This window comes from Cervus canadensis, chromosome X, assembly GCF_019320065.1.
Source record: "Cervus canadensis isolate Bull #8, Minnesota chromosome X, ASM1932006v1, whole genome shotgun sequence".
NCBI classification, from domain to species: Eukaryota; Metazoa; Chordata; class Mammalia; order Artiodactyla; family Cervidae; genus Cervus; species Cervus canadensis.
The window spans coordinates 87,362,171-87,375,672 of NC_057419.1; the positions used below are offsets into that span (position 1 = coordinate 87,362,171).

Genomic DNA, 13,502 nt, shown 5'->3' on the forward strand with positions numbered 1-13,502 from the left:
TCATGTGTAGAGTCGTATCTTGTGTTGTGTGAAGAGGGTCTTTGCCATGACCAGTGTGTTCTCTTGGCAAAACTCTATTAGACTTTGCCCTGCTTCATTTTGTACTCTAAGGACAAACTTACTTGTTTCTCCAGGTATCTCTTGACTTCCTATTTTTGCATTCCAGTCCACTATGAAGAAAAAGACATCTTTTTTTGGTGTTAGTCCTAGAAGGCCTTGTAGGTCTTCATAGAACCATACAACTTCAGCTTCTGCAGCATTAGTGGTTGGGGCATAGACTCGGATTACTGTGATATTGATTGGCTTGCCTTTGAAATGAGCAGAGATCATTCTGTCATTTTTGAGATTGCACTGAAGTACTGCATTTCAGATTCTTTTGTTGACTATGATATCTACTCCATTTCTTCTGAGGGATTCTTGCCCACAGTAGTAGATATAATGGTTATCTGATTTAAATTCACCCATTCCAGTACATTTTAGTTCACTGATTACTAAAATGTCGATGTTTACTCTTGCCATCTCCTGTTTGACCAATTTTCCTTGATTCATCAACCTAACATTCCAGGTTCCTATGCAATATTGTCCTTTACAGCGTTGGATTTTACTTCTATCACCAGTCACATCCACAGCTGGCCATTGTTTTCACTTTGGCTCTGTCTCTTAATTCTTTCTGGAGTTATTTTTCCAATCTTCTCTAGTAGCATATTGGGCACCTATTGTCCTGGGGAGTTCATCTTTCAGTGTCATATCTTTTTGCATTTTCATACTCTTCATGGGGTTCTCAAGGCAAGAATACTGAGTTGGCTTGCCATTCCCTCTTCCAGTGGACCACATTTTATCAGAACTCTCAACTATGACCCATCTGTCTTGTGTGGCCCTACATGGCATGGCTCATAGTTTCAACGAGTTAGACAAGGCTGTGGTCCATGTGATTAGTTTGATTAATTTTCTGTGACTGTGGTTTTCATTCTGTCTGACCTCTGATGGATAAAAGACTTATGGAAGCTTCCTTATGGGAGAGACTGACTGTGGGGGAAACTAGGTCTTGATATTTATGGCCATGCTCACCAAATCTTTAATCCAATTTTCTCTAATCCAATTTTCCATTGTTAGGTGGGGCTGTGTTCCCCCCCTGTTGTTTGACCTGAGACTAAACTATGGCCTTGGTAATGCAGATAATGGCGACCTCCTTCAAAAGGATTTGGAGTATTCCATGCCCCTGACCCTGTGGCAGGCCACTGTTGACCAACGCCTCTGCCAGAGACTCCTGGACACTCACAGGCAAATCTGGGTTAGTCTTTTATGGGGTCACTTCTCCTTTCTCCTGGGTCCTGGTCTGCACAAGGTTTTGCTTGTGCCCTCCAAGAGTGTGTTTCCCTAGTCCTGTGTAAGTTCTGTAATCAAATCCCACTGGCCTCGACAGTCAAATTCCCTGAAGGTTCTTAATCCCTTTGCTAGATCCCCAGGTTGAGAAATCTGTTGTGGGTCCTAGAACTTTCTTAACAGTGAGATAATTTATTTGGTATAATTGATCTGCAGTTTGTGGACCGTCTGCTCATCAGCTCTATAGTGGGGTTAATGGCAACCTCCTTCAGGAGGGCTTATTCCACATGCTGTGTGGTCCAAGTCTGCTGCACCCAGAGCCCCTGCCCCTGCAGGCACTGCTGACCTGTACCCCCACAGGAGATTCTCAAACACTCAAATGCAGGTCTGGTTCAGTCTCTTTTGCATCTCTGGGTCCTGGTGTGCACAAAATTTTGTTTGAACCATTTGAGCATCTCTGGGTGGTATGGAGTTTGATTATAAATGTGATTTTGCCCATCGTACTATCTTGCTTGTGCTTCTCCTTTGCCTTTGGACTTGGAGTATCTCTTTTTTTGGTGGGATCCAACATTCTCCTGTCAATGGCTGTTCAGGAGCGAGTTGCAATTTTGGAGTTCTTGCCGGAGAAGAAGAACACACATCCTTCTATTCCACCATCTTTCACTACCATGGACTATACAGTCCATGGAATTCTCCAGGCCAGAATACTGGTTGGTTAGCCATTCCCTTCTCCAGGGGATCTTCCCAACCCAGGGATCGAACTCAGGTCTTCTGCATTGCAGGAGGATTCTTTACTAGCTGAGCCACCAGGGAGCCCAAAATCATATATAATCAGACAGTTTTAAAGAACTAAGTTTAACTTTATAGAAGCTATAAAGCCCCTTGTTAAAAACTGGCCTGGTATCTTTCTCATAGGGCTTCCAGTAGCTTTATCTGGTGAATTAGAAAGGTCATTTCCTTGCAGGTGCAGGAAGCTAAGGATACTTGGAGGAACTCAAGAAGACATGAATTAATCTAAACCTATAGATGTTCTAACCAAAGTACTTGGTTTGCCTCCTTAGCTGGGAGATTTATAAAAGCCCAAAGATTCCTTATTAAAAAGCTCCCTGAAAACAGATTCTAAAGGTTGATATGGTCAATCACTATTTTTTGCTGCACTTATGTAAATATTCTGGCTAAATTTAATAAGACTAGATTTATTTTGCAAGTAAATAAGCCTTATTGTGATTATTTTTGTCCTATGAGGGTGATTATGAAGAAATGAAACTGGAATGGATCCTAAATTCTTCCTAAAAGGAAATCAGTCTTGAATATTCATTGGAAGGTCTGATGCTGAAGCTGAAACTCCAATACTTTGGCCACCCGATAAGAAGAACTGACTCATTTGAAAAGACTGCGATGCTGGGAAATATTGAAGGTGGGAGGAGAAGGGGACAACAGAGGATGAGATGGTTGGATGGCATCACCGACTCAATGGACATGGGTTTTAGCAAACTCTGGGATTTGGTAACGGACAGGGAAGCCTTGCATGCTGCAGTCCATGCATTTGCAGTGTCAGACACGACTGAGTGACTGAACTGAACTGAACTCCTTAAAGTGAAAGTGAAAATGAAGTCACTCAGTCGTGTCTGACTCTTTGCGATCCCATGGACTGTAGCCTACCAGGCTTCTCCATCCATGGGATTTTCCAGGCAAGAATAAAAGGAAATGCCTACTTGTGACTCCTTGCCACTGTATTATTACTTATTCTGTTTGGAATGCTCTTTCCATGCATATCTGTCTGCAAAACTTAAATTTGTTCTTCAAAACTAAGAACTGTAGTTAAAACCTCAGTTTTTTTCAAGTGTAACATCTAAATGTTGTTAAAACCTCAGTTTTTTTCAAGTGTAACATCTAAATGTTGTTAAATATTTCTGGGAGACCAAACAAGAAATTTCTTGTTGCTCTAGAAATAAATGAGATGTTGTGTTGTTCACTTGCTAAGTCATGTCCAGCTCTTTGCGACCCTATGTACTGCAGCCTGCCAGGCCTCCCTGTCTTTCACTATCCCCCAGAGTTTGCTCAACTTCATGTCCACTGAGTTGGTGATGTTATCTAACCATCTCATCCTCTGCCACCCTCTTCTCCTTTTGCCTTTAATCATTCCGAACAACAGGGTCTTTTCCAATGAGTCAGCTCTTCACATCAGATGGCCAGATTATTGGAACTCAAACTTCAGCTATAGTCCTTCCAATGAATATTCAAGCTTTATTTCCTTTAGGATTGACTGGTTTGATCTCCTTGCTGTCCAAGGGATTCTCAAGAGTCTTCTCCAGCACTACAATTAGAAAGCATCTATTCTTCAGCAACCAGTCTTCTTTATGGTCCAACTCTTACATCCATACATGACTACTGTAAAAACCATAACTTTGAGTATATGGACCTCTGTCAGAAAAATGATGTCTTTATTTTTAATACACTCTTTAGTTTTGTCATACCTTTCCTTCTAAGGAGAAAACATCTTTTATATGTCATGGCTGTAGTCACTGTCTATAATGATTTTGGAGCCCAAGAAAATAAAATCTGTCAATGCTTTGCTTTTCCCCCATCTATCTGCCATGAAGTGATGACCAGATGCTGTGATCTTAGTTTTTTGAATGTTGAGTTTCAAGACAGCTTTTTCACTCTCCTCTTTCACCCTCATCAAGAGGCTCTTTAGTTTGTTTTCACTTTCTGCCATTAAAGTGATATCATTTACAAATCATCTGATGTTGTTGGTATTTCTCCTGGCAATCTTGACTCCAACTTGTGATACATCCAGCCCAACATTTTACTTGGTATACTATGTATAGAAGTTAAATAAGCGGGGTGACAATATACAGCCTTGATGTATTCCTTTCCCAATTTTGAGCCAGTCTGTTCTTCCATATTTGGTTCTAACTGTTACTACTTGTCCTGCATGTAAGTTTCTCAGAAGGCAGGTAAAGTGGTCTGGTATTCTCATCTCTTTAAGAAATTTCCACAGTTTGTTGTGATCCACACATTTAAAGGTTTTTAGCATGGTCAAGGAAGCAGAAGTAGGTGTCTATGATCCTATGAAGTTTGGCAATTTGATCTCTGGTTCCTCTACCTTTTCTAAACCCAGCTTGTACATCTGGAAGTTTTCAGTTCACATACTGCTGAAGCCTGGCTTGAAGTATTTTGAGCATAATCTTATTAACATGCAAAATGAATGCAATTGTCCTGTAGTTTGAACATTTGTTGGCACTGTCATTCTTTGGGATTGTAATGAAAACTGACATTTTTCAGTCTTGTGGCCATTGTAGAGTTTTCCATATTTGCTGATATGTTGAGTGCAGCACTTCACCAGCATCATCTTTTAAGACTTTAAAAAGCTCAGCTGAATTTCCATCATCTCCATTAGCTTTGCTTGTAGTAGTAACTTTCACTTTCACTTTTCCTAAGCCCCACTTGACTTCACGCTCTAGGTTGTCCAGCTCTACTTGAATGACCACATCATCGTGGTTATTTGAATCATTATGACCTCTTTTGTAGAGTTCTTCTGCAGAGTATTGTTGCCATCTCTTCTTAATATCTTCTGCCTCTGATAGGTCCTCACCATGTCTGTCTTTTATCATGCCCAGGCTTGCATGAAATGTTCCCTTGATACCTCTATTTCTCCAATGTTCATGATGAGATCTCTAGCTTTTCCCATTCTGTTGTTTTCCTCTACTTCTTTACATTATTCATTGAAGAAGATCTTCTTATCTCCCCTTGCCATTCTCTGTAACTTTGCATTTAGTTGGGTATATATTTCCCCTTCTCCTTTGTTTTTCACTTCTCTTCTTTACTCAGCTATTGGTAAAGCCTCCTCTGACAACTGCTTTGCCTTCATACATTTCTTTTTCTTTGGGATGGTTTTGGTCATTGTCTCCTCTACAGTGTCATGAACCTTTGTCCATAGTTCTTCTGGTGCTCTATCAGATCTAATCCCTTGAATATATTTGTCACCTCCACTGTATAATCATAAGGGGTTTGATATAGGTCATACCTGGTCTCATTTCCCCTACTTTACTCAATTTAAGTCTGAATATTGCAATAAGGAGCTTATGACCTGAGCCACAGTCAACTCCAGGTTTTGTTTTTGCTGAATTTATAGAGCTTCTCCATACTTGGTTGCAAAGAACATAGTCAATCTGATTTTGGCATTGACCATTTGGTGATGTCCATGTGTAGAGTCATTTCTTTTGTTGTTGGAAAAGTGTGTTTGCTGTAACCATTATGTTCTCTCGACAAAACTCTGTTAGCCTTTTCTCTGCTCCATTGTGTCCCCCAAGGCCATTCTTGCCTCTTACTCCAGGTATCTCTTGATTTACAACATTGCATTCCAATCCCCTATGATGAAATTGACATTTTTTTGTTGTTGTTATTAGTTCTAGAAGCTTTTGAAAGTCTTCATAAAACTAGTTAATTTCAGTTTCTTCAGCATCAGTGGTTGGGGCATAGACTTGGATTACTGTGATATTGAATGTTTTGCCTTGAAAATGATCTGTTATCATTCTGTCATTTTTGAGATAGCAGTCAAGAACTGCATTTCAAGCTCTTTTTTGACTATGATGGCTACTACATTTCTTCTAAGGAATTCTTGCCCACAGAAGTAGATATTATGGTCATCTGAATTAAATTCGCCCACTCCTGTCTATTTTAGTTCACTCATTCCTAAGATGTGGATGTTGACTTTTGTCATCTCCTGCTTAACCATATCCTATTTACCTTGATACATGGACCTAACTTTCCTGGTTCCTATGCAATATTGTTCTCTAGAGCATCGGGCTTTACTTTCACCAGCAGGCATATTCACAACTGAGCATTGTTTCTGCTTTCATTCTTTCTGGAGCTATTAGTAATTGCCCTCTGCTCTTCCCCAGTAGCATATTGGATACCTTCCAACTTTTGGGGGACTCATTTTGTGGTGTAATATATTTTTGCCTTTTCCTACTGTTCATGTTCATAGGGTTCTCATGGCAAGAATACTGGAATGGTTTTCCACTCCCTCCTCCAGTGGACCACATTTTGTCAAAACTCTCCACTCTGAACCATCTGTCCTGGATGGCCCTGCACGGCCATAGCTTCATTGAATTATGCAAGTCCCTTCAACATGACAAAGTTGTGCTCCATGAAGCAGAGATATTTTAAAATTATCTTTTATCAAATTACTGACAAAAGGTAAATGCTCAAAGATTATAGGTTAACATTTGATTTGGTAAATTTTCATATCAATTCAATATCTAGTCTTAACTTTAAAAAGTAAAATTTACATGATGAGTTCCTATTAGAGAAATCCAGTGACAAAAGTATAACTAGGAAATTTTTTTTAACTAGTTTCATTATTTTGTGTTCAATTTGTATACATAACTCTTTCATGTATAATAGAACTAGTAATTAAACTTTTTTTTTTCCAAATAAGAAAAGAAAACTTGTTCTTGAGATACCTTAACATAACCAGGTTATATTCGAGGAAATAGATAGAACTTCTACTTTCAAATTGCCCTCTACTTTGTAGATAATTAATCAGATAATTTCCCAAACCCTCAGCTGATGTAATCTAATGTGAGAAACATATGATGTTGATGCATTTTTATATACAAATAGGAGAATATTCTTACAGAAGAAATGCATGTGGTTTGTTCTAAAGGCTGCTGCACAAAATAGTTTTAATTGGCATCGTCATTGAATTAAATCACCATTATACCTCCTAAGAAGTTGTACTACCATCTCTATAGCAGCATAGTGACAAAGATTATGTCATTGTTCAAATTCTTCTCAGGCTCTCTTGAACTCTTTTTTAATGAGGCTTGACTTTTAGCCTTCTTTATTCTTCTCTGCATTGTGCAATTTTATCAAGAATTCTTCCTGTGTGAGTTTAGCCATAATAGCCCATTCTCCTTTTTTACAATGGGTTTGTCCCCAGGACACAGGTCTCATGAAAACCACTGCTAAAGCTAAGCCAAATGGGGAAGAAGACCCACATCAATATCATTTTCACTGGACGTGTAGATTCAGAGAAATCTACCAACACTGGCCATTTGATCTACGTATATGGTAGGATCAACAAGAGAATCATTGAAAAGTTTGAAAGAGAGGTTACTGAGATGGGAAAGGGCCCCTTCAAGTATGCTTGGGTCTTGGAAAAACTGAAAGCTAAATGTGAGTATAGTATCACAATTGATATCTCCCTTTGGGAATTTGAGACCAACAAGTACTATATGACCATCATTGACACCCCAGGATACAGAGACTTCATCAAAAACATGATTATAGGCACATCACATCTCAGGGTGGCTGTGCTGTCCTGATTGCTACTCCTGGTGCTGGAGAATTTGAAGCCAGTATCTCCAAGACTGAGCAGACCTGTGAGCATGCCCTTCTAACATGGGTGTGAAACATCATTGCAGTTAACAAAATGGATTCCACTGAGCCCCCCTATAGCCAGAAAAGATATAAGGAAATTGTTAAATAAGGCATCACCTACGTTAAGGAAACTGGCTACAACTCCAACACAGTAGCATTTGTGTCAATCTCTGACTGGAATGGTGACAACATGTTGGAACCAAGTGCTAACATGCCTTGGTTCAAGGGATGCAAAGTCACCCATAAAGAATGCAATGCCATTGGAATCACGCTGTTTGAAACTCTGCATTGCATCCTACCACCAGCTCATCCAACTGACAAGCTCTTGTATTTGCCCCCCCAGGACATCTACAAAATTGGTGGTATTGATACTGTCCCTATAGGTTGAGTAGAGATTGATTGGTGTCCTCAAATCGGGCACGATGGTCACTTTTACTCCTGTTAACATAACAACTGAAGTGAAGTCTGTTAAAATGCACAATGAAGCTTTGAGTGAAGCCCTTCCTAGGGACAATGCGGGCTTCAATGTCAAGAACATGTCTGCCAAAGATGTTTTTCATGGCAGTGTGGCTGGTGACAGCACAAAAGGACCCACTGATAGAAGCAGCTGATTTAACAGCTCAGATGATTATCTTGAACCATCCAGGCCAAATCAGTGCTGGATATGTGCTTGAGCTGGATTGTCACACAGCTCACATTGCTTGCAAGTGTGATGAGCTGAAGGAAAAGGTGGATTGTTGTTTTGGGAAAAAGCTGGAATATGTCCCAAAATTCTAGAAATCTGGTAATGCTGCCATCATTGATATGCTTCCTGGCAGGGTGGTGTGTCTGTATTGAGCATTTCTTTGATTCCTCTGGGCCATTTTGCTGTTTGTGACATGAGACAGATGATTGCTGTCTGTGTCATCAAAGAAGTGGTCAAGAAAACAGCTGGGGATTGCAAGGTCACCAAGTCTTCCCAGAAAGCTCAGAAAGCTAAATTGATATTATCCCCAATACCTGCCACCCAAGTCGTAATCAGTGGTGGAAGAACAGCCTCAGAACTGTTTGCCTCAATTGGCCATTTAAGTTTAATAGTAAAAGACTGGTTGATGATAACCTTTAGAAGGAAAGGAGAATGTTTTATGACCATTTGATTTTTATGTTGCAGTTTTAAGCTACTATTTTTTTTAAAATAAGTATTTTAATGGAAATAACTTGACCAAAATCTGTAATATAATTTGAGACCCATTGAAAAAAAAATAATCAGAAACTTATGGTCAACACTGTAACTTCCTACAGTACTACTTAGGTAAGAGTTACCCAGTACCTATTTCTGGTAAACTGAAAAATTTCATATTTCTGGTTTGGAGCTTCCAGTTTCTTAATCTTGTATAAGGAGGGTTCATCTGTTTAAGTATGTCTTAAAAAACATTGGTGAGACACTTCATAGGTTAAGACAGATGAGCAAAGAGTAACTACATTTTATATGTAACACTAGTTTAAGAAGGTCAAATTCTATATGAAAACTCATGTTGCATATAGAATTGTGTATGGTTACATAAATATTGAGTAAATTTGTTATGCCAAATTTTAGTTTCCCAGTTATGAGAATGTGCATTCACATTTACAATATTTAAGTAGTTAATCTAAAATGTGAGGCTTAAATTGTATTGAGTTCTGCCCTGTTAGAGTTAATTGTGTCCAGGTTCTAGGAAAATTAAAAGGTGCTGGAAGTTAGAGAAAAAAAAATCTTCAATATAATCACCTTTGATATTTAATTGAGTTCCTCACCCTTCATTATACTCTTAGTGATTGCCTTAGGCTGTCTTCAGCAATAATACTTTGTCAGTGTACCCAGATTCCACCCCTCCTTACCCCTGATGTTCTTCTAAGTAATTTTTAGTTCACTGACCCACCCTGCTCTCTGACTATTCACTTACCCATGCTGTACTCAGAGTTGAGCCCAGTCTCTCTCCTCCACTGCAAAATTCCATCACAGTGATCCTTATACCTATTATAACTGTCCTCCCCTCCCTGAACAAAGTCCTCTTTCTACCTTGCTTTAAAAGGTGCCATTTATTTTTTCTTTAACTGTATAAATGTAGACATGTACAACAATCAGTATAAGCATCACTTTTTATGAACCTAAGCAGAAATCCCGCTAAAGAATGCGGCAACAACCAAATTGTATAGCCTGCACCTCAGAGTTTAATGGAATAATCTTGTTACCACTTAAAAAAGGATCAGAAAAAAGAAAAAATATATATATTTTTAAATAATAAAAGGAAGACACTGACACAGATGAAGGGAAAAACATTTTAAATTAACAAGGTTGATCATTTCAGTTGTAGAAGTTTATCCCGTTTGGTTTTATGGGAAGAACTCTTGAGAGTTGAGTATGCAGGAATCTCTCTGCAGAGCTGAGGCAACCTCTGACTAGGCTAATAGATGAAAGCTATTCATATATACTGGAACTGAACAATTAAATAAATGAATGACAGATATTAGGATCCAGGTTTCTCACTATTACAGTGGGAAGTTACATATAAGCAAGGGGCAAAATATCAGAACTGTTAACGTTCTACCTCAACTGTTGTCTTTTAGTTGCTAAGTCGTGTCCACCTCTTTTGTGACCCCATGGACTACAGCCTACCAGGCTTCTCTGTCCATAGGATTTCCCAGGCAAGGGTACTGGAGTGAGTTGCTATTTCCTTCAGCAGGGAATCTTCCCGACCCGGAGATAGAACCTGGTGTCCTGCTTGGCAGGCAGATTCTTTACCATCTGAGCCACCTGAGAAGTCATCTGTCTCAATAAAAAGCAATTTTATCAAGTAAATTTCAGTGGTTATGTGCATTTTTATTTTCCTTTTAAACTTAAAGACCCAATTCATTTCTAAAGTTACTTAAGTCAGCATCTACTTTTTGCCCCAGGCTTCAGTGAGGATGTTTCATACATTTATCATTTATAACACAGTTAGATTGCTTTGTCACATTCTGCATTCCATCGTAGAATCCCCCAGGAATCCTTGTCAACTCTTAGAATTTTGTTTTTTATTTTATTATAATAGCCATCCTAATGTGCATGAAGTAATAACATTGTGATTTTGATTTGCATTTTCTTGATAGTCAGTGATTTTGAGCATCTTTCTGTGAGCTTATTAGTCAGGTTATTTGCTCATTCTTTTTTTCTTTCTTGGCAGTTTCCAAGTCATTTTATTCACAATTTTGTGTTTGTTTCCTGAATAAATAAGTACTATACAAAACAATGTAAAAATGGCTACCATTTTCTCTCCTCTGCTTTTCCCAAATGGATACAATCCCCTGGGCCACCTAAATCAGGGATTCTTCCTCCAGATTTGGTTCAGTAAATGAGGTGGAGTGACATTGTAGCCCCCAGTGAATCATTTTCAGAGGAATTCAGCTGGGGTGAGGAGCCTCTGGGGTTTGGAGGTTGACTAGGTTAAGGAAACAGATTAGTACTTTGGGGAAATTAGACAGTGCCTATCCCCAAAGAAAAGGGGGTCTAAAATGTTCATGGTTCTTTCTTTTGCCTAAAAAATTGACATTTATTCAAAGACAAATTATGACAAGATGTCCATCCTTTGGCTCCCTTTCCTCCCACATCCTGCTGCTCCTCAAACCTCCCTCCAAGGATTGATCCTACCACAACAGCCCTTCTCAGATGAGGTCAGAAACATTGAGGGGCATCTCCCATTGGAGGTGCTATAGAAGGTCTGTATGTCTCAAAGAGTCCCCTTTTCTTCTGTCACCATGTTAATAGCCACACCCTTATTATCAACATCTACCATGACTGACTTTGTGGATATAGCCTTCCCTGGTGGGGTGGAGGTCATAATTGATGACTAAGGAAACTTGTTGCACATCATTGTCCCTGACCAGTAGGTCAGTGGTAATCAATGTTCAGAGCCAGAGCAAAAGTCCTTCATGATAACCTCTAGTTCTTTTTGGTCCATATCTTCATGTGTGGCAGAGATGGTGAGTTCTAGGACATGCATCTTAGTAAGCCAATCCATCTTTCTTCAGGTGTTGATGAAGATGATTGCCTGGGTAACGGTCAGGGTTTCATACAAGTTTCACAGTGTGTCCAACTTCCACTCCTCTAATTCCATATTTATATAGAATTGGTGAACACCTTCCAACATCAATGCTTCCTTCTTGATAAGAATTCTAACTGGGTCTCTCATGAACTTCTTGATAACTTCAGTTACATCAAAGGGCATTGTAACTGAGAGCAAAACCAACTGGGTGTTGCTGTTGAGATAATGGAATATGTCTTAGATTTGGTCCTTCAACTCATGGCTTAATGTTTCATCCAGTACAAACATCTTGATGTATTTGGGAGACAAGTATCTCTGGTTAAGCATGTTGAACACATGACCTGGGGTACCCAAGATGATGTGGGAAGCTTCCATATGCAGATTCTGAACCTTAGCATAAGTTGGTACCCCAAATGCAGGCATGGAACGAGACAAACATGTAATCTCCTAAAGCCATAACTACCTTCTGTATCTGCTAGGCCAACTCTCTAGTGGGTGCCAGGACCAAGGTCTAGGTGGCCTTTAGATCTAATTCAATCTGTCACAGGATTGATGTGTCAAATGTGGCTGTTTTCCCAGTCCCTGACTGAGTGTGAGTGATCACATCATAACCCTTGATACAAGGAAGAATGGCTGGATAGCAGAGGGCTTCTCAAAACCATAGGTATAGATGCCATGGAGAAGTGGCTGAGAGGTTCCTATCATCAAAGCTGTCAACAATCTCATTCCAGTTACTCTTGATGATGACTTCAGGTTCCATCCTATTGCGGCCATTGTCTCTGGAATAGGAATACTGACTTATAGACATTATCCTTAGAAACTAGCTATTTGCTCATTCTTAATTGGATTGTTTGGTTTTTTTGGGGGGTTGTCATATTATTATTTATATGTTCTGGATATTAATTCCTTGTCATACACATGACTTGCAAATAATTTGTCCTCTCTGTGTTACATTTTCCCTCTTTCGGTAGTTCACATTGGTATGTAAAATGCTTAATTCTGATGAAGTCAATTGTATATATATATATATATATATATTATATATATATATATATATATATATATATAAAACCAGTGCTTTTATATTTGCCTTGTGCTTTTCATATCACATCCATGAAATATTTGCCAAATACAACATCATAGAAGATTTGCTCTAAATATTCTTCTAAGAGTTTTGTAAATTTAGCACTTATGTTTAGGTCTTGAATCTATTTTTAATTAATTTTGCATATGCTGTAAGGTAAGGGTTCAACCCTATTCTTTTCATGTTAATACGTTTCCACAGCTTCATTTCCTTCAAAGATTATTCTTACTCCTTTCTCCCTATAATGGTATCCACACCCTTTTCAAAAATCAATTGACCACACATAAAGATGGCTTATTTCTGGGCTCTCTATTCTGCTACATTGGCCTATATGTTTGTCTTCTTTTTCACTGAGGTATAATTGGCATATAATATTATGATAGCTTCAAGTGTACAATATACTGATTTAATATTTGAATATATTTTGAAATGATCAACACAGTAAGACTGCTTAACATCCATCACCACATCAGTTCAGTTCAGTCACTCAGTTGTGTCCAACTCTTTGCGACCCCATGACTGCAACATGCCAGGCCTCCCTGCCCATCACCAACTCCTGGAGTCAACCTAAACCCATGTCCATTCAGTTGGTGACGCCATTTAACTATCTCACCTTCTGTCATCCCCTTCTCCTCCTGCCCTCAATCTTTCCAGCATCAGGGACT

General features: G+C 39.0%; 2 pseudogenes; one reads left to right on the forward strand and one right to left on the reverse strand.

The window, feature by feature from the left end:
• The first annotated feature begins 7,313 nt into the window (after positions 1-7,313).
• LOC122435641 lies at positions 7,314-8,849 on the forward strand (annotated as a pseudogene).
• A 2,524-nt stretch (positions 8,850-11,373) lies between these two features.
• Positions 11,374-12,561, reverse strand: LOC122436008 (annotated as a pseudogene).
• Between the last annotated feature and the right edge of the window lie 941 nt (positions 12,562-13,502).